The sequence below is a fragment of the Doryrhamphus excisus genome, linkage group LG2, assembly GCF_037039965.1.
Source record: "Doryrhamphus excisus strain RoL-2023G ecotype Guam linkage group LG2, RoL_Dexc_Guam_v1.1, whole genome shotgun sequence".
Lineage (NCBI taxonomy): Eukaryota > Metazoa > Chordata > Actinopteri > Syngnathiformes > Syngnathidae > Doryrhamphus > Doryrhamphus excisus.
In genome coordinates this window covers 14,936,482-14,962,160 of record NC_136358.1, presented here as the reverse complement: position 1 = coordinate 14,962,160, position 25,679 = coordinate 14,936,482, and the positions used below count along the sequence as shown (strand labels likewise).

General features: G+C 40.2%; 1 protein-coding gene across 3 annotated transcripts in view; it reads right to left on the bottom strand.

Moving 5' to 3' along the window:
* LOC131132440 (chemokine-like protein TAFA-5) overlaps window positions 1-25,679 on the bottom strand; it is a 124,313-nt gene that overhangs the window by 76,791 nt on the left and 21,843 nt on the right. Inside the window, exon 1 of one of the 3 annotated variants that reach the window (XR_009130364.2) lies at window positions 6,265-6,457. The exons of the other annotated variants lie outside the window; for them this stretch is intronic. The gene's annotated coding sequence lies outside the window, so the exon portion shown is untranslated. Of the gene's footprint in view, window positions 1-6,264; window positions 6,458-25,679 lie in introns of those variants that run through there. 3 annotated transcript variants of the gene reach the window in all.

The following is a 25,679-nucleotide window of genomic DNA, read 5'->3' as shown; positions in this document are numbered from 1 at the left end:
TGCCCTTATGGATTACAACTGATACTGCTCCTTAGAAATAACTTCACCAAATCAGTTAATAGCGGATCGGGCGCCCATACGCTCACTGGCATGTAGCGAGGATTTGACATCACAGAAGATTTGTCGGGAAGAAGGCCTCTGCATCGCTTCAGTATGCCGAAGGAGTATTACTGCAGCATTAAATACAAGCGCATTATCTTTCTGTCTCTGGAGCCGGGAACTGTGCTTGAAGGCTGAGATCTGTAAATTCCCTTTTTTTCCTGAAGATGAATAATAGATGGCTAAAAAGGGAAGACTTAATGACTGACCCCGCCGCCGCCGCTGCCGCTGGAGCTCAAACATCTTCAAGTCAGAATGCTGCACTTTAATGTCTTTACCTTTTAGATGCCATTCAGTCAACTACATCTTTCATGGCTTTCTTGAGAACAAACTCATTTCATGTTCTCATTGATTGAACGTTGGTGTCTGTGAATTTAAATATTGACAGACTACACATCTATTGCATCATCGCATACAACACTGTTTGGGAAGCTTGCAAATCTGTTAACCAGATCCATTAAAACCAAGATAATTGTGATAAAACTGCTTCTTTGGCGCTATTATATACATAATCAAAGAACACTGATTGGTCTGGAATCCTTAATGGCAGCAACTAGACGTGTAGTTATGACATAATCAGGGTTCAGTATTTACCTTGCTTACCTTGCAGTCACGGTTTGGTTCATTTTTAGTACGGTGGGGGGGGGGGAGTCCAAGGCTTTTTAAAAAGGATTATAATAAACTAAAAACAGCTAGCAGGTACTTCTAAAATTCTCAATTAAAAAAATACAAATTAAAAAGTGAAATGATTACCTGGTATGCAGCATTAATAGTTCTAGCTTGTAAGCCCCTCCCCCCCACCCCGCCTGTCTCTTACGTATTTCAACAGGAAAGCCAAATGTCCCCAAACAACAGATTAGCCATGGTTACCGATTTCAAGGTACCATGGTATTTCAAAACCACTAAAATGATTTGTCATACCTGTGATATAACAGAAAGGGGGGGGGGACCAGTGTGGCCACAACGTGGAAATTCCTCACATTCGAAATTGGGCTTTGATGTCGGGTATACTAGATAGCACTGGTGTTAGCTGCCTCATTAGCTTTAAGCGGTGCTGGTATGGATGGCCACAATGTTGTCGTTGTTGTCGCTCAACATATTACTCACATGGAGGGTCACCATATGTAGAGATAAGTGGGATAAACTGTGTAGTTTCCATTGAACAACAAACAACCACCACGTCTTGGTTTTAGAGCAGCAATTATAATACAGTCAAACGGTCAATCACTGATATTTTAGGTCAATAATGTCTTTATCTTTTAGATGTCATGATGTGCTATATATATATAACTATATTGACAGTTACTGTGGTACACAAAAAAAAAACCTTAAACTGTATTACGGAAAGCAGGAAGTGAACAAATGTAACGGTTACTGATTGTAAAAGTACCAGATGGAGGGGTAGGATTTAATAAGATTTGCTTCTTCCTACTCCTTTTGGACATGTGGAACTGTGAACTGATTATGTGATGCATTCAATTGTAATCTGATGCATGTTCAAATGAAATAAAACCATTACCAATACCAATAATGCCGTCAAAATCTCATAGCGGTCCATTCCCACAGGAGATTTTAACGATGGTAGAAGCACTACATGCAGTTCAACCACACTATTCTGGACTTTTGTGACCATCATTAAGGATCAAGATGGTATTGTAACATTGTAAGGATGACACAAGCAACAAAACAGGCTACTGGTGGCAGAGCAATGCCACAACAACATCAGCAAACTTAACTGTCCTTTTGTTTCTGTGTTGCAGTTTATTACTGTTTCATTAAATGATTGTACTTAGTGTTGTATTACAGTATTTTAATGTGTGTTTTTTGTACAGGGTGAGTGACTTAGGACCACTTTACACTTCCGGTCCTTCATTTAATGTGTTCCTTGATAGCAACATTGATAGCAACCCCTGATAGCAACATAGATTTTTATACCGTATATGATGACATCATCAGGATTTACTGGTTGAATTTCAAGTCGAGGCCGAATACGAGTTTGATCAACAGAATCCCCAGCAAACCTGCACCATACTGTGACTACTTTCCACTCTGTTTTAAGTCAACCCCCAAAGCAGCTCCACACTTCAAAGCCAGGCATTTTGCCCAAATGGAGACTGCTCCAATGAGAAGTTGAATGCAAGTTCAGCTTCATTTCTCTTTCAATCATAAAGCATCCCTCACCACTCCTGCAGTGTCCTCCGCCTGCACCGGTGGTCCTTCCGCAAAAAAAGAGGCTCACACAATCTGCCGCCTGACACCCTGCAGTTATTGATCCTAAAAACCGCAAGGTTAGGTGTAATGGTCCAAAGCGACAGGGACGTGTGTATTCATACAGTCAGGTTGATACCATGCAACCCGCTTTGATTTAACACATGCAGGAAAAAAAAAGCTTGTGAATTCTCTTGAAAGAAGAAAAATAGGATGGGAGTGACTCGGTGTGGCGTGGCAGTTCTGCTCAGAGCCTCGGGCAGATTTGGGTCAAGCTGTGTCAAAGGCTTTGTGTCATGCACGTATATATGGTCTGTGGAGAAAGGGAGGGCTGTCACTTCTTAGGCTGGGAGTTATAACTTCAGGTAGAAGAGCAGGATTACTACTGCAAAAACATCGCTACGGTAAAGCTAACCTGTCTGTGACAGTCTAAGTCCAACTCATGTTCCCTTTTAATGAGTGAACAATCCAACTCATGGACCTTGGTTCTTATTTCTGTGTGCATAACGGTACCATATTTTTAAATAAGGTCCCACAATGATGTATGGAACACAACCTAGCCTTGATGCTGGAATTTAAAGAGTTAAAAGTGTGTTTAGGAGGCCCTACAGGGAAAAGACTGTTTAGTGTGTCTATAGCTTTAATGCTAATGAGCTGTGTTTGTAAATGTGATTTAACAAGAAAACTAAAATAATAATACTAATAATAAGAATGGGGAAAATATCAGCAGTAATTTTACAAACACAACCACATAAAGTTGTAACTTTTGGAAAATTAGGTCACGGAAAAAGTTACAATGTTATGAGAATAGAGTCAAAACATTATACTGAACTTACAAGAAGAAAGCTGAAATAAACTCATACTATTATGGGGGAAAATAATGTCATTTCAGTAGCAACGAGATGAAATATATTTTAGGAAACAAACAAAACAAACTTACATTACAATTAAAAAAAATAGGTTGGGAGAGAAGTTATAATATGGGAGTAAAAAGTAAAAAATGATACAAGAAATATTTGGGAAATTAAAAAAGAAAACAGCAAAAATGGGGAAAAACGATATGTTGGTTTACAAAATATCAAAGTGACCCTTCCATCTCTTCCTTTTTCAGTATGTGGTCTTCAGTGGCAAACATTTGGACACCACTGCCATACAACAACGCAACATGAAGGAGCGGGACCATTAACATCATTAGCATGATTAGCTATGGTGCATTCACGGTACAGTCACATTTTAACAGCAACATCATCCTAGGTTAGCCTATTTACTGATGAAAAACAACATGACCAAACATACAGCTCCCACGTCTGTAGCTGACTGATGGATAGTTTCAGGCTTTATTTTAAGATATGTGGCGAAGCCTGTTGTCGTGTTCTACTTTCTTAACAGGAAGTGGGCTCATACATGTGGCTAGGGTGCATCAGAGGCGGTATCATGTCTATGAGGAAGAAGGGGAGTGAATGAGCTGATGGTGTTTATGATACTGTTAATTTCATCACTATCTAATCAATAATAAATATATGGTACCTAAGTCTTCAATAACGACCCACAGGATGAAGTCATTTCAGAAAAGCACATTTGCCGAAAAAATTACTAATGATCCACACTCCAAATAGTGTATACAGAAGGCCAATCTGTGACAAATTGGACTAAAACACGTTGGTCTTTGTGTCAATGGAGTACTTGGCAATGAACACTTTTAAAAAGGGTTTTATAATAAGCACGGACATTCATTATCAACGTCCCAATACCCTCCTTTGAATCCATGCCTATCACACTCAGTACTATTAGACAGCTTTGACCTTGGCCATTCTTTTCGCCACAAAGTGAGCACTACTCCACTTCGTCAGTGTGAGACTTCAATGTCAAATTACATCTGTGACCAGCTGCACATCCCGCCGCCTCTCTCTCTCTCTCTCCCCACCAGCACCACCTAGTTAAAAGCTATTCAGTGTCAAGCTTGAAAGCAAAAGGAAATGCACATCAGCAGTGAAGGTCAGAAATGGACAAAAGTGGACAATGCTGAAGGCCTAAAGTCTAGAGACACTTTCTCACGTGACCACAGCATGTGGGTGGCCACATGATGGTCTTTTTGAAAATGGATGGGCAATATGTGGAATAAAATTATGGAACGGATGGACAACATTGCAAGGAATATGAAAGAACACAGAGAACTATAGTGCCTCATATCACATATCCTTTTCTCCTGCACATGTTGTTTTTTTTTTGTTTTATTAATTAATCAATACCACTGTTCCGTGTTCCTTTTATTAGTCCAGAAATATTGAAAGACAAGTTCTATGTAGTATTCTGGTCATGAGGTGTCAGTGATGTTATGTTGTTGAGACACGACATTATATTAAATTACCTTAACACTGCATGGAGTCAGCCATGGCTGAAATTATAAAGCAAAAAAGTTCTCCTCCCATTCCATGTGGAAGTGGTCAGTTTTTGGCATCTTAGTTTGTCGTTCTCTGTTTGAAATTTTTTGTTAGTCTCCAATTTGCTAATTCTGAACTTAACGAGTAAGCTAAGTAGTATGCTATGTTTAAAACAGTTCCTTAGGTCCCTGTAGTGGACCCAGTTTGCACATTACAGTTGAGCAATGCAACAATACAAGTGCAAAGGTGATTATAGGCGTGTTATATCATGTCTGCAAATGCTAATAATAGTAGAAAAAATATTCATAAACAAGTTTTTACTACAAAAATATTCCTTTCATTAATATTGAATCCAACTCTGGGTAAATATACTTATCATGGTGGGATCTGGAACCAATTAACCACGATAAATGATGACTGACACACATATTGTCTTTTTGACCCCATGTTGAAGTGACACAAGTGACACACAATGTAAGGGGAGCTTTGAGCAACAATGTCAAACAATTAGCCAGTTTAAGAAAGGTAAGGTAAATAAAAAAAAGTGTAGTTTCATAATGTATCCTTACTTCATAGTGTCCGATATCACTAATCCTGAAGTCATTATTCATGATACATTCAGTATTATGATGCACTATAGAATATTTCTATCAGTATGTACTACTGTATCTATTTTTTCATGAAGCAGAGTAGAGTCATACCGGTCGGTGGCCACATGATGGTCTTTGTGAACCCCTGTTGAAAACACAAGCATGTCACAGTACATTAAGGAAGGCTTCTGAGGCAAGTGCCAGCACAAAATCCTCAACTCAAGTTCCATTTTGGCTGACGCACAAGTTTTTGTTTTTTTTTTCCTCTCGGTATGCTTGGATAGTCTCCAACTCTTGGTAGTCATACACTCTCCACAGCAAAGGGGAGACTGTTTGACCTGAATATTTGTCCAGGGATTGAAGCCCACTATAAGGCCGTTCCATGCCACGCGTGCCCGGAGACAAACTCAGGAGTGTCAAAGGGGCTTCTGTTTGCCCTGAGCTCTGTAAAGGGAATATTAACTGCCAAGTTCATCAAGGAGAGCGACCATTTGACTTTCATGAGGAGCTCTGACTTTACTCCCCTGGAGATCTATTCTGTGCAGCATGTAGGAGAAAGGCCTTGAATTTGAGGTTAAATCATGAAATGAACTGCAACCGTCAAAAAGAGCCGAGCCACAATGCAGCACGTCTGCAGGCTATGTCGTCCATGCAGCATGGAAGGGCAGGTGCCGATGACGATGGATTTTTAAGCAGCTGGAAAAAAGAGCATTCAAATGATGATGGTGATCATCTTAATGGAATTTCAGCCTGGTTGAAGCATTTGAAGGTAAGATTTGACGTTAGAGAGTGGCTTGACCTCAATGTTACCCTAAAGCTAGACTCTAGTGCCATCTATTGAGAAGCTTTAAAACAAAAGGCTGTTTAATTGCTTCTCTGTATGCCCCATGCAAGAACTTTCGGGTGGAAATGAGATAAAAGGAAGCTTCTGAAAGTGGTGCATTGTGAATTTTGTTTGCACAAGCAGCGTCTCGCAGCGTGATTACCTTCTTTGAGCAGACGAGAGTGGATGAGGAGGATGAGGAAGCAGCAGATCGCAGCTCCAGTTAGTGCCCACGCAACGCGGAGCAGCTGCATCCTGGCGGAGCGGGCTGGTGGTGGACTGAGAGGGAGCCGTGCGGGGCAGGGATGAGTGGGGGTGTAAAAGGACGACGTGTGGCTCCAACTCAGAAAATTACACTGCTGTGGTATAGTTTAGCATTCATCCCTTGTTGTGTTTGGTGCAATCCAAAGCGTTAGTCCGATGTGAGGAGGTTAAAAACGGAACATAAGCGCGCTAACGTCGGTGCGTCACTCCAAAACAGCCTGGGAGCCCATCGTCATTTACTTCTTCTCCTCCTCGTCGTGGTGGCTTATTTTCTTTTTTTACAGTTGGATCCAAAAGAGAGTGTCCCGTAAGGATGCGTTCATCATCGGCGCGGAGCAGCCTTGAGGCGTGCGCACGTTTCTCCAAGACGCGCAGATGATGATGCCCGGCGCTGCATGTTAGACACTCGTCACCGCGACCACCGACGCTCAGGCTGAGACAAACACTGGCCACCAAGTCCCCCCTTGCAGCTTCTGTCTCTCTCTCACTTTCTCTCTCCCCGATTCCCCCTCCCTCGCTCCCTCTCTCGTCTCTCCAACTCTCTCTCTCCTCCTTCTTTTTGTTTCTCCGGGCGGTCCAATGCGACTTATTTACGCGCGATAAGCATGCATCTTCTCAATAATCACCATGCTTGATAAATCCTTATGCTATCAGCTTATATTACAGCTTCTTCCTTAGAGCTGCGGCTGCCAATGAACCCAATGGATGAGAACCTAAAAAGCATGCTATCACTACCTGATGCTGCACTGTAGACGTGTTCATGCGCTCTAACCTGAGGGCATCCTATGTTATTCTGTTTCTTCAACTATGGCAGGACTTGGCCACCTTTAGTATCGAAAGACCTATTTTGACCCATCTTACATTAAAAAAAAGTTATATATATATATATATATATATATCTGGAGCCGCAAACGTAACTCGAGTTTCTTTTTAATGTATTTTACCCATTACAACAACAAAATATAACAAACTGAAGTGCAGTTTTACAAGGCCGTTTTGTACTTCCCGAATGAATTTGTGTAAAATTAAAATAAAACGTAGCCTAAAAACATACTGCAGTTAGTACAATGTTTCATGATGGATTTGAGATAAATGTTTGCAGGTGGAGGTCCCACCCTTTGTCACGAACAGTGAAGAAGGAGATCCAAAATCAGAGAAAAGTCAACTTGGAGCTTGGAGGAGGGGCTCGAGGCGGTGGTGTGAGCCTGTGTTGTGTGCGCTGTAGAGGCGGAGGTGCTGAATCTAAAGTCATAAGAGTCACTTTTATTGGAAATGTTGATCTGAAATCTGATAAGTTAACTTAGAGCTAGCAGGAAGGCTTGGAGGGGCTGGTGTGAGTCTGAGTTGTGTGCGCTGTAAAGGCGGAGGGTTCTGGTGCTGAATCTAATGTCATAAGAGTCGCTTTTATTGCAAATGTTGATCTGAAATCCGCTAAGTTAACTTGGAGCTAGTAGGAAGGCTTGGAGGCGGCGGTGTGAGCCTGTGTTGTGTGCGCTGTAGAGGCGAAGGGTTCTGGTGCTGGATATAATGTCATAAGAGTCACTTTTATTGCAAATGTTGATCTGAAATCAGAGGAGAAGTCAACTTGGGGCTAGCAAGAGGGTTTGGAGGGGGAGGTCTGAGCCTGTGTTGTGTGCGCTGTAGAGGCGGAGGGTTTTGGTGCTAAGAGTCACTTTTATTGCAAATGTTGATCTGAAATCCGAGGAGAAGTCAACTTGGAGCTAGCAGACAGTTTACTATATTGTTATTCACTTTTCTTCCATACAGTGTCGACTTGAATCTGCTCGTATAGAAATATGTTGCACCACCGAAAAAGCCTAAATTCCTGCACCTTATTAGTAAAGCCTCCACAACCATCAGTATGCTTTCTCATGCTGAGATTCCAGCTCATTATCCAACCTTATTCGACACCCACTGAAAGCTCGTCCATATATGTAGCCCAAAATGTCATCATATCACACACATACGGTAAAAGACTGATGAATGCACGTTCTTAAAAAGCATTTCTAATCAAGCATTTTAAAAAAGGGACACTCCGAAAGCAATGTGACTGGAGGAGGACCAAATATAGAGCAAAACATCCAACAGAGCCAAACAATAGCTTGTGTAATCCCTCCCCTGCAGAGCAAAACAAATGCTATTATTCCTCTTGTATTTATATTCCTGCAAGCTTCTTGGATGTATAACTCAACATATAAATACGCAGTTTGTAGGTCAGTCATTTCTCCTCAATAAGACACTCTCTTTGGCATGCTTATCTCCACTTGTGTGCATTTCTAATTGACAAAGATGACAAGTGATGGCACCACTCAAACCGGAAAAGTGTCGCGACAACGAGCACACACCCCGTCCCCTGCAGCTCGCCGCACTAATTAGCTGATAACAGTCTCTGCTATCAAGCGCCAAACTGTGTGTGTTGATGTGCACATTTTGGATGTCAATGCCAGTTAAACCGTGACTGTTTAATATGTTTAAAGTGGGGAATAAGAGCTGACCCCGGCAAGGATTTGGGGTGGGAATTCTGTGCATGTCCAACATAATCATAAGGCCTGAGCATATGCTGCTAGAGTGGAGGAGCTAATTATAGCTGCATGTGCAATGAGAAATACTTTGAAAGTTTCTAAATTGCCCGACATTTTCATGCACCTGCTTCTGACACCTAACCTGTACACACACACAAAAAAAGAGTCCCCCAAGGCTCCGTCCCCCGCCTCCTGCCACCTCATATTAGCAGTTGGTGTAAATGAGAGGAAATATTTATAACGCACCGTCTCAACACCTAACGCTAATTAAGCTTCGTCTGTTAACACTAGAAATACGCCGATTGCATCAACGCTGTGGGCTTCAGTCACAATAGTTGTTTTTGCCTTTACAGGCTCATACATAATATTTTGACTTTATTTCTATAGTATTATAACTTTTTCCACAATTATAACTTTTTTGTTTCATTGATTTCTCATAATATTATGACTTTAAATATAATGTAATTTCAACTGTTTTCTACTAAAAGGACATTATTTTCCCTCATAATATTACAACTTTATTCTCGTAAAATTATGACTTCATTTTCTCATGAAATTAAAACTAATTTCTCTCAATTTACACTTTATTTTTTGCTAAATTTTTCATTTTATAGTTTTCTTAAATTACTAAGTTATTATTATTAGTTTAAGTGATTAATAATATCAGCCACTGATAATTACCGGTCGGATATATATTGGAATATCGGGTCAAGCCACTCTAATGGCAGAAAAGCCAATATCAGACATACCTAATTATTATTAAGTTAAATTATATTTTTAGAATGTGCTGCTGGCCGATAATGATACAACCAGAGACCACAAATACCTTGGCAACATTTTGGACACCCCTGAATTAAACCAACAAATACACCATTTTGTAGTAGAGTGCAGAAGTAAACTAAGGCAGAAAAAAAGCAAAAATATTGTCAGCACCTAACCATTAGCATTGGGGGGTAAATGGGATAAGGGGGTGTATGGCCTCATTGGTGAAAATAAAAAATAAACGCCTCTCTCTGTACCTTTATCCAGACACTCACCATGCATCAACCCTCTAAAAAGGTTCATGGAAATGATTACATTTGACCGTTTTTATGAAAAGCTGAAACAATATTATGCATGTTAGTCGTGAAAGTCGTCAGCTAATGCTTGTATAGTCGCTTGTTTCTTAGCAGATTAAGTTTGGGACTCGTTTATTTGGGACCGCCGCCTTGGGGATGAGCTATTCTGTCTAGACACAGCAATGTTTGATGTTAGCTTTTATTTTGTTCTAATCCCTCTTTTTCTCCCACACAGCTCTGCCTTATAAATTAATAAATCATTTTCTTTGCCGTTATCCTCATGCCACCTACTCGCCACGGCCGCCACGTCTCCCATCTCCCTTCCTGACACCCCCAACCCCGATCTTTGGCAGCAGCCAGGATAGGCGTTACTCGCTTTGTCCTTTCGCAGGTCACTGGCTGAGCGCCAGGAGGAGCCCATGCCAATAAAAGCCATGAGTAATGGCCTAAAACCTACATTCACTGTGTTTCCCATTATTTCCCATGGCCAATAAATCTGGAAGAGGGCTTAATCAGAGGGAAAAGCCGGAACATAAGGCGAATATCCACTAAGGTGTCCAACACAAATGTTCTCACACTTTAATCAGAGATAAAAGTTGAGGTGGCAGCTGCTTATACGCTCTTCCTTGGGTAGCGACTGTGTCTTCCTGACAGGGCCATTATTGTTTGTTTGTTCGGCCACGTAAACACACCGCTGCTGTCTGACAAGGAACATTTGCTGTCTCAGGGACGGCGTGAACTCAGAATAAACTCATTCCGAAACCTAATAGAGGCATAATTAAATGAATATTTCATAATTTGTTTTAGTCAAATAAAAAACAAGAGAATCTCAGGAGGGCGTATTCATAACATTGTTTGAACTAAACAATGGCTTTGCTGCAGTATGTTTTTCTAACTTCATAAATGGACTTATTTTACTGCAACATATAAAGTTAGTTTACAGGCTGAACTAAAGCTGCTGGATGCTACCAATAGTATAAACTCAAAAACATATCAGGGGGTTGTCTACAGCCACAGCTGTTAATGCCTGGTACTAATTAGACACCCTGCCACCTTTTGTAGACCATACACATGGGTAACTATACACTGGCGTATCTGGGGGGTGGGGGGGGGGGGGGCACATGTGATTATTTTCTATAGAGCCCGTAATTTCTGGCGGTGCCCCTAACGATAGGAGACAATGCTGTTAATTGACTAGAGGCATTAATTGGTGCATTTACTGTGAAAAATAATAATTTTTGCACTTGCTTCAATAAAAAACTGCATTCAATTCAGATAGAAGTGTGACTGTTTACCAGTTTGCAACCGCTTCTTGCGTTTGGCAACATTCCTAGCTGCTGCCTCTTTTAATTAATGAAGAAATCAGCTTCCAGTTGAAGCAACAAGTCAGGAATATTAATAACGTTTGTTGTTGATGGTATACAGTATATGTAACAGTGGTCTGGCTCTGCAGACACCGGGGCTTGAAACCATTTGATAATAAAAGAATAATGTAAAAAGAATAATGTCATAGTATGATAATGACATTGTGTAGCATAAAGTTAAAATATAAAAGAAAATAAATATTATTATAATAGAGAAATATTAAAGGGGACCTATTATGCTCATTTTCAACCCTTTGTATTGAGTTGTGGTCTCCTATAGAGCAGCTACACACAATAACCTGCGAAAAAGTTTTTTTTTTTAGATTTTCCAGAATATGCACCTATTCCATCTGTATTTCCTTTGATTTGTGCTTCTTGCCAAAACAGTCTATTTTAATGTATTCCACCCTCGGCCCGCCTTCGGGCATGCCCATTCTGCTGTGACTTGCCACACACCCAAAGTGCTTCCGAACTATGAACCATATAAGGAAGTCCTCCCCTCTGTGACATCACAAAGAATCAGTTTAACCACGCCTTTTCAAACAGAGCGTTTTGAGCCATCCCAAACTTCTTTCAGGGCTCACTACCAAATGCGCAAACCTCATTATCTGAAACTTTGGCATGGTTTAACACAAAAATACAACATTCAAAGTACATTTATAGGTCATAAAAGTGGAAAAAGCATAACAGGTCCCCTTTAAAGATGAAAATAGTTGTTTTTAAAGTTGTATTATTAATAGAAACAAACAAAACAAAATAAAGGTATTTTCTACGGTGGGAAAAGTTATAATATTATGGGAATAAAGTCATAATATTCAAACAAATGTACAAAAATGAAAGCAAACATGGAAAGATACAATTAATAATAAAATAATATAAATGTGAATAATAACTAATACATATTATGAGGACAAAAATACAGTATATCCCAAAACATAATGTGAATAAAGTCATAATATTTATGAAGACTATTTAAGAAGAAAGCTGATATATTTGGAAAATTAAAAAAACAACAACAACAACCAATAACAAAAACTACTGTAATAATAGGCTTTTCCACATACTGGATGTTTTACCAACATCCCAAAACTGAAGAACATGCAAACCGGGGCGTACGTTAACCAAGGTTCCACTGAACTTCTATTCTCAACTCATGAGTGATATTTCAGCCTGAATAGATACGCACCGTTACATCTCTTAGAAATGCCCACATCGCTACAGTACGCTGAATTCTTGGAAAATTATTTAATTTCATTTGAATCCATTTACTTCCAAGATCACATGAGGAGGCCTTCCCGGAATTGGTGGCTGAAAGTTTGACTGATCAATAATAACAGTTCATCACAGTGTTTTAATATATTCAATCTGTGCGTTATTCGTTTGCAAACTGCCCAAAACGCCATGCTGTTTAATTGGAATAAGTGTCACACCGACTTCAGCAAAAAAAAAAAAAAAGATTATATATTTAATTATTGATGACGCACACACATAAAGAGTGCATACATTTCATTAAGTCTCATTACAGGAAATGAAATATATTTAGCTCCCAAACACAAGTGATGGACTCGTCCCTGTGGAGCCTGCCGCTAAGCTTCTTACATTTCCTGTCGTCTTTGGAGGGAAAGCAAACAACCCCACACACACATACACCCCCCCCCAGCTTCCTCTGCATTTGCCGCACCGTCATCCATCACGCCCTCAGCACTGATGCCTCACCTGGCATGATTAGTTACCAGCAAAGTGCCATGGCACAACAAAAGAATCAGACGCCAAGTACTCTTTATTGCTTCTTTCCATTCATCTTTAACTTCCTGTTCAGACGCCCAAGATCATGACGTATGGTGACAACTGCGGCCAAAAGCACTTTGGCTAAGACGATTGTGCAAATCTATCCAACTAAACAACTTTAAAGACAGAAGTAATTCCAAAAGCCTCTTAAATGGACACTGTTTAAAAAAAGCAAGCTAAATCCAAGTACTGTATGTACAATGACGGTAACATTTGGGTTAATATAATTAGCATACATTAGACCAGGGCTGCCATTTGTGGGTCACAGATGTTTTCTTCTTTGCCTGAGGCACATTTTAAAAACAATTTAATAAGATAACTGAAAAAAAACACCCACAACAGAAAAAAGGGTTAAATCAGAGTAAATTTACAAGAATTATGTCAAAATTTTAAGAGGAAAAACATTGAAAAAACGCGTTAAAATTTTTGTCTTGTAATTTTACAAGACTAATGTCATAATATTATGAGGGAAAAAACATAAATTCAGCAGCATAAAGTTGAAATATTAATGAAAAAATAATATTTTTTAAGATGAGAAACAACCAAAACAACAAATAAAGTTGTACATTTTGGAAAATTAGGTTGTGAAATAAGTAGAAACATGAAAATTTTAAGTAATTGAAGTTCCCCATTAATCTAAATCAGGAGTGCTTGCACTTTTTCAACCTGAGAGTCGACATTTATCTCTTACTATAAAATATATAACTAGGGATGTCCGATATTAGAATTTATGCCGAAAAATGATATGCCGACTGTCAATTTCTGATACAGATATGCGCGTAACATAATCAGCATTTTTTTTATATCGGGAAAACATCTGAATATCAATCCACATTTCATTGTTATGCTGATATCACCACACATAACATATATATAACCATATAACTAACTGTAAACATTTAAGCTACTATGCTAAATACTAATGACTAATATGTCACTTTCGCAGTTTAAAATGTTGACAAGTAATCAAAGTAGTTGATATCATTCACAAATAATTCACAATTGAATATGGCAATAAAGATAATTATAGATAATTCCTGAATACTTGGGATATAACCTGAGTTCCGGAAATTTGTCAGTCAAAATAGCTCTGTAGCGTTCTTTAGACACACACTTCATGTATTACGATTAGCATTTGCTATCAAACATTACTGATATAGAAATAAAAATGATTATGCCAAAGATCCGAAGTCAAGACAACCTATTAAGAAGCTTTCAGCAAAGGCCACATTTCCAATTCATCCTGAAATAATAGTTTAAGAAACAAAAGAGTATAAAATCAAAGATTTCTATAGTGGAATTCCTGACACAAACCAAACAATTCAATTTTTGTACTCCATAAATAGAAGGAATAATGTTTGTTATACTATAGGCATACTATAGACATCTTACATCTGAGTTAGCTTATCCATAATTGGAAGAATAAAGATGAAAGTTGCATCTCTGTTTACAGTTTGAGACCTCGGTTCGCCATTGCCGCAGGGCAGCAAGGGCGAGTCAGGAGGGGAGCTTAATGTCAGTCGACTGATGTTATATGACATCTACAAAGTGACGTTCATGTGATCGACCCAAACTACCTTCAGGATCGACCGGTAGCTGGCGATGGACATAATGGGCACCCCGTGTGTCGAAATGACGAAATGAACAGCACACTTGGCTTCTGTAATAATAGCTGCATGCTTCCAACACTTATTCAGTGGTACGTTTGACAACTTGTTATTTGCAATATAACATATACGTATTTATAGACTAGTCACACAATGTTGATGTTTTCATGGCATCCCAGGTCATGGAATCTCAGTAGCCTGGCTCAAAAAGGCATAGGTGATAAATAAAGGTAATAATACCCAATTCTATTTATCTGCACAATGTGTCATTGTCCCAGAGGCGAGCTGGGAGTTGATACCAGAAGGGAAGACTTTGCAAGATAAAGAAATGCAATCAAGCTTTGACTTCTGACCACAACAGAAGATAACCAAATAATTACACCTTAAAGACTGTTCAAAAAGGCGTTTTCAAAAGCAGTCTTTGCAATTTAGCTGTGTTAAATGCAACGCTTCATCACGACCATGACCTTGAAGACTCGACAATATGGAAAACCCTCTTATGCCTCTGATGCAAGCGAACCAGGAAAGACATCTGACTCATCGCTTTCAGTATTGACCACATTTCTCAAAGATGGGTGTCAAATTAAATCTGTTAAGACCTAATTAAAAATCCATATTGTGACCAAATTAAATGAAGCACCAGTTTTTTTCCAGCGCTGAGGGAGGCAAAGAAAGTGGCTAACAAGTCTTTTTTTGCATAGGAGGCAGCAGCAGGCGGGAAATATATGTATGGAAATGAGAGAAGAAAGGTGACACGCTGATAGAAACAATAACATGTGCCTTTGCCCCAACCAAAGCATTAAAAACCAATCGGGGGGGGTTCATCCACAGAGAGAAAAATAAATGAATGGCTTGACCTACGCTACACTTCTCCATCAGGTGAGGGAAGTTTTTGTGTATCATGGCTACCCTGCATCTGCTTAGAAATGTGTTAAGCTAATCACACCTGCCAAGTATCTTGTGGTGTCCTACTGACTGATATCCCTGCTCCCTCAGCGAGATTGGTTTGGTATGTGGGAGGGGGGATTTCTTTATATGAATTTCTCTCGTCTCGATGGTAGCTGCTCATGAGTGTTCAGTACGCTAGAAAAGTGTTCAAAGCATCTGTGCCTTGGTGACTCAGTCTCTGTGGAGAATGGATAGTGGTGCTTTAAGAATTGGGATACTATAGACAGATTCCAGCCAGGGAATACTTTAATCATCTTTATTATGTACGTGTGTATGTTTATTTGTTCATAGAATGTACATAGAACGCCGGACAATTCAGGTTCTGTCTCCTTTCTTCCTCATAAGCATCGTGAGGCATTCAAGCAGACTTAGTATTTCAGAATTTTAGACAAAAATGCAAAATGACCTTTAAAAAAGAAGGTGATAAACACTACTGAATTCAATAAAAAATATTCAGGAAAAGCGTCTATTAAAATAAGATGGCTATGTAAAGGTTCCTTTTTGAAGGAAAACTGCACTTAAAAAAATGCCCATCAACAATCCTTATGTGAGACATGCACACTTTATTTTTTCTGCGCCCTCTCAAGATTTAAGAATAGATAAAAAGAAGCAGCTCGCAATGCACTTAATGGAACCTTCTGAAATTATCTCCAAAAATGCTCCGTTTACATTTGACCTGCATATGAACTAAGTTACAGTGACATTGTTATTAACAGCCTTACACCGAAGAACTATGTTATTGGTGTAGTGACACCTCGTCACACCAGACTTGCTAGCTATTAGCCGGCTAGTGACTAGCATCAGTGTCACGCTCACAATGCCTCAGGCCCTGACCGACAGGTTTGAGTTTGGAAAAGTTAACACCGGGTGTAGCGCTCATTTCCATGTTGCTATGTGAAATCAAAGCACGCAAGAAGGAAAATCAGGTAATGCTTACAATGACCAAAATACAACAAAATGCTGTAAGTATTACAGTATTTTATACAGTAGAATGTGTCTTCTGTTACAACATGGTTACAGCATGTAAATAAAACCATAAAACCTTGTTAGAGGTTTTAATAGCAGGCTTTGCAGGTGGAATAGGTGTGTCCCATTACATGCATTAATGAGCTGCCCCTTTTTTTAGCTGTTTTTATACCTTAATGCCAACAGTGGTGCCTGTCCACACTTGCAACAACTCTCCATTAACATTAACAGCGAGGTGCATTCATGAACATCAGAATTCATGTGTTGGTCACGCTCAGGAAAACGCTGCCCCTGGCATTTTAGCGGAGAACCAGCCCTCACCCCTGGCTGACGAGCCATAAATGAATCACAGGTTTTCAGAAGGGCTGAAATAGTGACATTGCTGTAGCATAATTCAACCTTAAGGGAGACACATGACAGATAGGGAGCTGGGCCAGTGTGTGTAATGATGAGTGTACCTCCTGCTGAAGTTGACACTAAAGTTCAAGTGAGCAAGTATACAGCTCCAAATGTCCTCTCTTTAAAGTTAAGTATCTAACAGACCAGTGAAACAACGTCCACGCTTTCTCTCCTCTCACCCTCCTCCCTCCTCTCAGTAAAGGTAAAAGTGATGTACAATATTAATTTATCCATTTCATTTGTCAGTGATATGTACTCTGCATGTTTTCTGCACATAAAACTATAATTATTCTTGTTTTTTGGTCGATATGTCTGTGCCTCTGGCAATGATTAATTGGACTGCCGCGATTTCCTACAGATGAAATTGCTCCAGTTTTCGTACACATTGGTTTTGGAACTGATTAATGATGAAAACTGAGGTTCCACTGTATTCGAAAATAGCAACGCTTGATCAGTAATTGCTGAGACATGGAGGAGTTTCTTCATAAGGCAGTGTTGGTTTTTACCATCCAAAATCAATGTTACGCTATACAGTACAGTTGTCCTTCATTTATCTCAATTAATTGTTTCCACTTCCAATTCAATATCAATAAATTGAATATATTTGTACTGAGAGCATAGAAAACTTGATTATGACTTTCTAAATGTCATTTTCACTACAATTAGAGCCCTCTAGGCATGAAATAACATCCCTATAATGACATTTAAACTCCTATCATCCTTTGTTTACACCACATTGCAAATTAGACACTGCGGGGACGCCACACTTGAAGCATAGCATGCTAGTGAGCTAACTAGTTAGCCTGAAATGTATTTATGCTAAACTTAACACAGGGTTTCAAACGGAGTGGGGAAGAAGGACAAAGTAAGAAGCCAGAAACATACCACTTCCACACAGAATGGGAGGAGAACATGCCATGGCTGACTCCATGCAGTGTTAAGGTAATGTAATGGAATGGAATGTCTCATCAATGTTTCGTGTCATTACTACCAGAAACTTTCTTCCATATTGCTGCTTAGGTTTTACATGTAGGTCATAGTATAATGCAGTATAATGGATTTTGACACATACATAACATGCATTCATGTAATCATAGTGACGCACAACGTTATTTAAGACTCAGAGCTAGTGAATACATTCCACGCTGTTACACACATTTTCAACTTCAGGTGTCGGGAGCAGTTCAATATATTCAATAGTCAACACATTATCCTGGTTTTCCAATGCAAAATGTGTCAACAGGTGGCGCTACACCCCCTTAACAAATGTCATATGGAAATCCCAAGCCATCAATTAGCACAAGCCGTGTGTCGGCTACAAATTAAGCTGAAGTCTTGCATACTTAAATAGCACATCTGACCGTCCACGTTTTGCCCTTGCGTGCTGATACATTGATTAAAATGGCGCATTGTTGTTTGTGATAACTTTTGTCTCCATTTAATCATGAGAAGTGAGCAGCTACTTTTTTGGACATGCTGAATTGTGTAAGTGTAAAGATGTGATGCTCCTCAAGATAACTTATATTATAAGTGTGTTAGCAATAAATAAAACCATACTCATAGCTATGCAGGCATGTGTTAATTGAAAGGTGAAACTCAGAGGGTGTGTTATGTTTAATAAAAGAGCTTTAAAGCAGCTGATGCTTGCTGTGTAGTGAGTATCATGTTGGACAGCACCACCTCAATAACCTTGAGTCACCCTGGGATGCTTGTGTTCATCCAGTAAAAAAAAAAAAAAGAATAAAGAAGGAAGGCTGTAAAGCAATGCGATCATTAGATGGAGGGCCTGAAAGAGACAGCGGGAGAGTGGATAGAGCTGTGCGAAAAGAGAAGGCACGGGGGTCAAATGTGGAAAGGCAAATTTATTGTCTCACAGGGTTCCAGGAAGACAAGAGTGAAGCGTTTGGAGTGACATAGAGGGCATGGGGTTTGTTTTTTTTTTTGCTTTAGCAGACAGTCAAACACTAAGACTGTCACCACAGGCTGCTGATGGACACATTATTGGATCCTTGGAGGAGCCCTTTGCTCACTCGCACTTCTTCAATGTGGACATGTGGCCTTCAGTGCAGGGATTGTTTGGCTGGGTTATTGGCCGTCTGAGGAAGCTCAGTATTGTGACATAGAATCTAATAAGAGTGTGTGTTCTTCTTGTACTTGATGTAGGATGGTGTGATGTTTATTACTCAAGGGCCAATACTGTAGAAATGAAACTCGGATTTACTTTAGTGCAGTGAAGCCCACCTGGTGGGGGCGTGTTTTGAGTGGGCCGCAGGTCTTAAACCTTGCGCTTATGCCAATTGACATGCATGCACACAAAACATGTTGGTCAGTAAACATAGCCCCATTTCTGGCACATTTGTGGCAATTTGAAGAATTTTGTGACACAGATTTTAAAATAATATTCAGATCACAAGAACTTTTGCCTACATTTCTACCAACATCTACAACTCTGAGCACTAGTTTCCCCAACTTTTGCATGACAAAATACACCTTTCGATGTTGCACAGGTCGGCGTAACGCTTGTCATTCGAGGGTGATGATGGGTCACGCAGCCAAACCAGTTTAGAACCGCTGCTTTATAGAATTTAATGCAGTGTACAGTCATTACAGTCCTCTGGAGATAATTTAACGCACAGTAGTTACTGTCAAAATAGTAATAAACACCTTACCCAACATGGACAAAATCTCCAGATTCAACAAAGTATTAGAATCCTGCAGTTCCAAGTATGCACTTAGTACTATTCTTGTCTAAGAACAGTACAAACACTCTAACTGACTCTTTTTCCAAATACCACTGGAATCACTTTGGTTAATGCTGCTGTTTATTGGCCATTCCACGGCCTCCTCTGAACCATCCTAAATGGCCCTCCCTGCCATACATTCACATCAAACGTCAATTGAACTTCACATTGCCGCAAATGGGCATTCCTGGGGAGTCATTTAAAGATGTCACAAAGGTGCCGCGTGTTTGATTTAAACTATGAAAAGGTCACTGGGAAGCATAACTCTGACAAGTTGGGATTAGAACAGGTTGCAAAACCTTCAGCTGTATTTCCTCAGCAGTGATTTATAAGCACCGGGACGGGGACGCACAAAAAGCCCACACATGTATGACTGTACACGGATGACTAAGAGAATTGAATGGTGGACAGGGGCTCAATTTGAACCTGTTGGCTCTCTTTAGGGCCGTCACACAAACAGCAAAAAGCAGGTTGATATTGGCTTTCTAACCTGTATCCGACATATGTACCAATTATTTCTGACACCGATATCAGCAGCTCTTCCCTCAACCTCATTCATTAATACATTCATTCATTTTCTACCTTATTGGTCGCCAGCCAATCACAGGGCTCATATAGACAAACAACCATTCACACTCACATTCATACCTATGGACAATTTGGAGTCGCCAATTAACCTAGCATGTTTTTGCAATGTGCGAGGAAACCGGAGTACCTGGAGAAAACCCACGGATGCACAGGGAAAACATGCAAACTCCACACAAAGATGGTCGAGGGTGGAATTGAACTTGGGCACGTTAACCACTTGTACACCGTGCAGCTTCCCTCAACCTAATGTTGTGCAATGAATGAACACATGATGCTTATTTTACTGTGATGCATTTCATTCGCCCTACTCTACCTCAAATTGGATTAAAGTGACGACTCCTAACGGAAAGGGGGGTTGGGAGACAGTCAATTCAATGCCCGCCCCCTTTCGTTGTAGATATTGGCACAGTATTGACGCCATACACAAACATTAACATTGAGGTGTTGTGTTTTAATAACAAAAACGGACTCGGTTTCATTTAATAAGGGACTCAGTTTCAGTCCAGACCACCTGGAGTTGTGAACAAAGTCTCTGCTGACTCTTGTTGTGATAACTAGAGAATTTTTTTTCACTACCGCTGGTTGCTTTGTATCATTATTATTCTGTATGTGAATCTGAGTGGTTCTTCCTGAGGTGTGATATTATATCAGAAGCATTGGAAGACACCTTACTCCTCCCTCGCAAATTGTCTACAGACTTCAGACATATTGAGCTAGCAAGCATGTTGCTATGTGGAGCAAATAAGTTTGAGCGCCGATATCATTATCAGCTGAAAAAACAATACGTATGATCCAATATATAATTTTCTTCCCCTAGCTATATGATGACTTTTACAGGCGTTGCATATTTATTTGGCCCCAGTCTCAGAGAAACACATTATCACAAAACGTTAATTTATAGATCCCACCCAGATGCACACAAGGTTGAATCCTGCATGACTCAAAGGCAGCCCCCGAAATATTTATCATCTCCTACACACCGACTGCATGTACGGACGTATGCATACGCCCAAACACACAAGAACGATCTCTGATAATCACCTCGTTCTGTGGTTGCCAAGCACACAAAAATGTCTTCTTTTAGCCACAGGGATTGATGCATGGAGAAGTCGAGGTGGAGTGGAAAGGGCATCAAATTCTCACTTGGCAAATACTGAAGGAGAGCAGCTTTAAGACGATGGAGTGATGGCATCAACAAACATAGCCGATAAAAACAGCACAACATTTACAGTTCCAACACAAGGCCATTGAACCAAGTACCAAACACTACAATTATGTAATTCGAAGACTCTTTTTTTTTTTTGCATAGAATCTAATCTTAAAGCTACTTCAACTATGTAATCACCAAACGTCCCTATATATTCTTTAAACCAAGGCTAAATGAGAATAAAGAGCATCAATTTAGGTATACGAGAGAAAAGGAAGCAAAGTGGTCATGAAAAAGTGTCTTAAGAGCGCTGCCATCAAACAAGGCTCACTAGACTCTGATCACTCATGTGTGTGCATATAAAGTAGCACCCCTCTCACCCCCCCAGCCCCCTTCTAAAATGCTTAGAGGGCACCGGCGATGTTTCACTGAGGCACATTTGCATATTTATCGGCCAACAATTTTCTGCCTGTTTTCTTTTTTTACAGCATTAGCTTTATTTATTGACTGATTTGAGCACAGTAAGCGCAAAAAAAGTGTGAAAATGAGCACTTACGGAAGAGCATTTGAATTACCCTATCCCCATCACACCCCCGCCTCACTTATCAGCATTTTCTATACACAACCACATCGCTAATGTGCCTATATCGGCACTTATATCTCCGGCCTTCATGCACAAACACATTCCAAGAACCGCCTGGTGCTGATGGAGAAGGAGGAGGAGGAGGAGGAGGGGGCTCCATCTGCGTCGCCAAGTCAGGTGCCTGGCAGCCTCCTCAGACTACTGGGCCATCCATCCATCCAATCCGTCCCTGCCTGCTTCGAACTGACCACCCCCAACCCCAACAAATCCCCCAATCCCTTACATCCTGAACCAGAACCATTCCCAATCCGGGCCACCCTGTCTCCTTTCATGTGACAAGCGGAAGTATAATACTGGCGCCGACCCCGGTTGTTTGATGCGGCCGCTGCTGATGCCCAGACTGCCTGATTGGCTGCCACCCACCCATAGACTGACACACAAGGGCAGCTTCGTGTTCAAACACACACTGTTGTGTCTTGTGTGAGTGCCGGGGGTGGACAGACACCAGTTATAGCGCCTGAAAAGCACCTTTAGCATGATTTCTTTCACTACAGTAAGCAATCATAAGTGTCTGTTAATAGTAAATGACATTAAAACAAAATTGGCACACGATTTTATTGAATTGAAAAGTGATTTTAGCAAGCCCTGCTGGGAGAAGTGCTTTTGCGCACTTTAGCCAGTTTTTACATTTACATTACCTGCACTTGCCCAACGCAATAGATGCCATATACGCTTTTACTCATGTTTTAACTGTGTATTAACCAATGAATGTTGTATTTTGGTGTATCTTCTATTCTGTTTACTTGCTTTATTCAACGTCATTCTTCTGTAAAGTGTCTTTGAGTATTTTGAAAAGCGCTATACAAATAAAATGTATTATTATTATTATATATCATACATTGACCCTATTCTGATTACTGAAAACCAGGACATTCGGCCCGACAATAAAATACTGAGATTATACGGGAATTTTCACCACAACAAATCAATCTCCTCCATCCAACCCAGTCTTCCGCATCTGTCTCACTCACACAAACTACCCTCATGTCCTCCTTCACTGCATCCATAAACCTCGTCTTCGGCCTGGTATATTCACTCTCTCTCCTCTGGACATGTCCGAACCATCTCAGTTTGGCCTCTCTGACTTTATCGCCAACGTCTCTAAACATGTAATTTCCATCTGATGTAGTCGTTCCTGATCCTATCCATCCTGGTCACTCCCAATGAGAACCTCAGCATCCTCATCTCTGCTACCTCCAGTTCTGCTTCCTGTCTTAATTTTACTCAAAGATGCCTGATATAATTTCAACAAATTAAAATTATTCCTCATATGTATTGAAGTACTATTTATAACCAATGACATAAATTCAGGGTTATATTATTATTACTATTCATTGAAGAAAATCAAATGTATAGCTCCCAAGATGACTGTAAACTGTAATTGGAAGAGCTTTATTTTAAGGTGTGCACATTTAATATTTGAGCACATTTTCTTTCAAAAGGGCCAGAAAACAGGTGTAGATGATGATAGATGCTTTTCACATTTGGCACTCATAAAGAGCTCTAAGGACACCTATTACCGTCACTTTTGCCTACTGTAATAACGGACCTTTCATCACTCACACTATTAGCGCTCATCCTTCAGCCGATAAAACTGTAATCTGTCTCCTGTCGCTCTAAGCAGATAGTTCACCTCTCAAGTGTTTGAACCCTGCACAGTCCCGCTGTGTGCCCTCACCAGATAGAAAGAAGGAGGCCCGCCATGAGCAAATCAATAATAGGCTACTCCTGCGATATTACCAGCGCTACTGCCAAGCCCCGGGCTGATGGAGCGGCCCACATTCAAAAGGGTGACTAGGGGAAGAGGAATTTTGATTAAGTCCCTTTCAAAGATTGGCGCCTAGTTGAAAGCTTTTGATAGCCTCTCTCTCCTCATTGATTCTCTCTTGATTTCTGGCCTCTTTGCTTGTCTTTTCTTCCCCTCCCCCCCATCTTAGCTTTCAACTTTCCATTTAAGTCTCTTGCACTTTTCAATTGTTTTGCCTTCTTTATTTATGTCTCCCTGCTCTTAATCATTCCTCCCGTACACGGTGTAATCCATCTCGACTGTCCATACGCCAAACATCAGTCGCCTGGTGCGCAGATGAGTAATGCGGTGCATTTAACGGAAGTGCGGGGCCTAATAACCTCGGCGAGCGGTGGCAGCATGACATAATCCACACCTCTCTGGGAAAACTGCCTTGCCACATTTAGGCAGATTAAAGCAATTAGTCCATGCTATCTTCCAGATATAAATAAATGAATCCCGATAAAATTAGCATTTCTAGAAGATGATTCTGTCCCTTAGTGTTATCATGGAAACCATAAATGATGGAAAACAGATGTCTAGTACCTTGCAGATATGTTTGCAGCAGCAATGGCTTCCACATCATGTAGAACAGGGCCCCGTTTCACGAAGCAGGAGTATGTTAACCCTGAAATGAGGGAAACTCTGAGTTTTCCGTTTCACAAAGGGAGGTAAGTCAAACCAGAGACAGAGGAGTAACTCATCCATAATCTCATCATCGTCAGGACATTCAAAACATCACCAACCGTGGACGTCCACTGTCATCCACCCAGATTCTGTGTGTTGCTCTTCGGTTTTTTGCCAACGGAAGTTTTTTATATAATATAGGTGATGCAGAAAACATTAGCAAGGCCACCGTCCGCAGAGCTGTGAGAAAAGTGTCCCTAGCACTAAAAAGACGAATTAACTCCTTCGTTGTGTTCCCGGGACATAAACCCGTGTGGGTCATCAAGGAGGAATTCCACAGAATTGCATGTGAATGTAGAAATCAGTTAAAATGTATGATTATAAATCATATTCAGTTAATGACATGGTGCTGCAACCTCACACTGGGATTTGTCATTTTAATTTATTTTAGGATTCCCTGGTGTGATAGGGTGTATCGATGGGACGCACATTCCCATCGTTGCTCCTTCAGAAAATGAAGGAGACTATGTGAACAGAAAATCCATTCACAGCATCAATGTGCAAATAGATTGAATGTATCAATCAGACTGCATCAAACTGCAAAAACTCAAAATCATACCAACAATATTTGTCTTATTTCTTGTCAAAATGTCTAATTTCTGATCAAAACGAATCACACCTAAAAGTAAATTGTTTTTAGACAAAGTTCACGTGTTTCAATCACATTTCACTTAAAAAATAATTTGAAAAATCTGTCAGTGGAGCAAGTTTGTTATTTCTACTTATTTCAATTGAAAATGTGCGTCAAACGAGTGAAAATTGCCTGAAAACCAGTTACTTTTTATGTGGTGTCTTAAGTGTAAAGACATTTGATGAGAAATGTAGACCAACTACATGGTCACCCATGGTGAATCGAGGGAACGGGGCTCCATTGATGAGGGCTTTTTAAAGTCGTGGTGCACGCGCTTAACTCAGAGTGAACAAACTCTGTGTTGATTGAACCAAATGAAATCACCTGTTCTGAAACCCGTAACTCAGAGTTTCCTGCCTCAGAGTAGATCAACTCAGAGTTCAGGGTTAGACTCAGAGTTGGTTGAACCTGCTTCGTGAAACGGGGCCCAAGACTACAA